The sequence below is a fragment of the Chironomus tepperi genome, unplaced genomic scaffold (genome assembly GCF_022539635.2).
Source record: "Chironomus tepperi strain 1889 unplaced genomic scaffold, CSIRO-AGI_Ctep_v1 contig_408, whole genome shotgun sequence".
Classification (NCBI taxonomy): domain Eukaryota; kingdom Metazoa; phylum Arthropoda; class Insecta; order Diptera; family Chironomidae; genus Chironomus; species Chironomus tepperi.
The window spans coordinates 544,437-547,449 of NW_027226530.1; the positions used below are offsets into that span (position 1 = coordinate 544,437).

At 31.0% G+C, this 3,013-nt stretch overlaps 1 long non-coding RNA gene across 1 annotated transcript; it reads left to right on the top strand.

The window, feature by feature from the left end:
- Positions 1-502: 502 nt before the first annotated feature.
- Positions 503-1,600, top strand: LOC139096844 (uncharacterized). The gene is made up of 2 exons (XR_011545005.1): positions 503-669; positions 1,239-1,600. It is a non-coding gene; the product is annotated as an uncharacterized lncRNA (long non-coding RNA).
- Positions 1,601-3,013: the final 1,413 nt, after the last annotated feature.

Genomic DNA, 3,013 nt, shown 5'->3' on the forward strand with positions numbered 1-3,013 from the left:
ACCTACCCACAGGCACCTATCTGACAACTCTCAGATTTCATAAATTAAGCCACATTATTGGAATCGTTTCATGTGGATTTCGATTGCCATTAAGATGAAGACACGATCAACATTTCCACTAACTGAAAATGAGCATACTCGCTTGAATTAGAGTACTCATGAGTAAACTCAATCAAAATAATTCATCAGGCTCAATTTTGTGAGCATATTTATGAGCATGCTTCTAATCTGACCTTGTTCTTGTACAAAATGAAGTGAAAATTTCATTAAATAACAACAATACCAATTCATTTAAGATTATTTAAATGTTTCTACATTAACTATCCATTATGTTAATGGCTTTCTAAGAAATCCTTTCATCTCCTTCATAACGCAACTTCAACATAGCATTTTCAAGCTTATCAAAATGATTTTATGTGAATATACCTCTAACGAACTTTTGAAATTCAAACTGATCTACAATTTTTTTCGTCTACCAATTTGTTTTGTTTACATACAAACTTGATACAAACATAAACACTTCATTGAGATTAAATATATTTTTGGTGAATTTTCTAGTTATTTAAATATAACGTGTCAGACAAATAGCCAGAGCTAAATCAAGTAGTGTATTGGAAGGTGAAAGACCGCATAATCGATCATAAAATTGAATTTAAAGCAGCAAATCAGGTAAATTAATTTTTTACATTTTTTTATTACAACGCTTTTATTGCAACCGCTCCAGTTGTTCCAATTGAGTTAAAATTCTTTCCACAAGTGTATTATCGATGACAAAACAATATTTAGGCATTTTTAAATCATAAAAATGCTCAATTGTGCTATAACTAGAGTATCGGGAGCGCCCGTGGTGCCCCATCTTCAGAATTTTCAGCTTCACATAGCTTCATGTGGCATCACATTACACCCACATTCTCCCTGATACCCCTCAATTTTCGGCTTCACATGGCTTCAAAAATAGGCTTCACATGGCTTCCGTTCTTGTATCAGGAAAGGAATTGGGTGTTTATTATGCTATAATTAATAAATTAAAGTTTAAAATTCAAAAAATTGTTGTAGTTTGAATCTCAAACAACCGTTAAATTAAAATGAAATTTGCATATAAATTTGTTTTGTACATCTTGAGTCTGAATGTCAAATGGATCTTGTTAATATGGACATTTTTGTCATAAATTTTGGCATGTCCGTCTTCGATTTTTATACACTGTAAATATGACTTATAATTTTATTTTTAATTTTAGATCTCAAGTTGAAACAATGTTACATGACCTCCCAAATGAAATTATCATCAAGATATTCAGCTTCATTGAATCTCCAAATTTTCTTAAACTCACCTTAGTATCTAAGAAGTTTAACCAATTGATCAGTAACAATAAGCAACTTATGAGGAAGTTGAGAATTGTCACCTCAAAGAAAATCAATAAAACCGATGAATGGAATGGAACTAGAAAGTATTCAAGTCTAAAAATTCGTAAAACACATAAGAAAATTCCAAAAATTCTTGAAGTCTTCAGAAATGACTTGACATCACTCAACTTCGATAATGTCACAATTAATGCAACAGAGATTAAGAAAATATTATTAAATTGTCCAAACTTGTTAAGTCTTGTATTTTTTATTATAAATATTACTTTTGACAATGGATGCTTTGATGAACCACTTCCAAAATTGGATCTAAGAGCATTAGACTGTACAATTGAAAAGAATATTTTAAAGATGTTCATGCACAGTCAGACAAAAGTTTTTGTAAGTTCTGGAAATAATTTAAAGCCTGGAGAAAAAGAAGCTTATCAAAATTTCCTGAAAATTCAGAAAAAATTAGAGGAAATTCAGTTTTACAGGTTTAAATATGACGCGCCTATATTTAAGGACGAGATTTTAAATGAAGTAGAATTTAGACTAAAGAAACTGACACTTGGTTACATGGCCAAAGTTCCAATTGAAAATTTCAAAAAATTCCTTAAAAATCATCAGAACAGCCTGCAGTGCCTTGTAATTCAACAACTGACAGGAACAAGACAAGAACATTTAATTTACGAGTCAGAAATCCTCGACTTTGTCTCAAACTTCCAGAATCTCAAGTCACTTCGTCTTTATAGAAATCAGTTCCCCACTAAACCAATGCCTTACATAGAAAAACTCGATATCTCGCAGATGGGCAAAGATGAGTCTGCCATCGATTGGGGTAACAAATTTCCAAATGTCAACCACCTGAACATTTGTAATTGCCAAAAAGTCAACGAAGCTCATAAATTAAAAAAATTAAATACTTTACAGTTTCATAGCCTCCCTCTTCCAGCATATAAACTTGACGAATTTTCAATTCCAAATACTGTCAAAAATCTTTTTCTCTTCAAACTCGGTCCAGAATATTCAAAATCATTTAATTTTGCTGATCATCAAATTGAGAATTTTATAGCTGAAGATATATCTGAAGCCGACTGGATTGGCGACTTTTTGAGAAATTTAAAAAAAAAATTAAAGTTTTTGAGAATTCGGCGCTGTTTTCTGTCCAGAAATAGAAGATTTTCAAGATTATTTGAAAAAGAACCGGAATTGATGAACAAGGCAGAACACTTTGTGTTTATTGATTGGAAGGATGAGAATGATGAGGAATCAATAGCCAGTGAAGAACCAGATGTGGACTGTTTTGAAGAATTTTATGATCATGGTTATGATCATGATCCACAAGATGAGATTGATTGGGAATGTTTGAAATATGAGGAACAACATGGTTCACATTCACAATCAGACAATAGTGCTGAAGAACCAAGTGAAAGTAAAAGGAGAAAGCATGAATGAGATTTCAAATTTATACTTTATAATCTTAAATTGTTGAGAATTTTAAATACATTTGCACAATATAATTCATGTTATATTATTAATAAAGTCATTTAATTTGCCAAATTGTTAAGGAAACATGCTGAATTTTAGTAAATAGTTATGTAATAAGTGAACCGACCCGGTTTATCTTGAATATAGAACCAATGCAAAATATCATAATTTTGTTAAAATT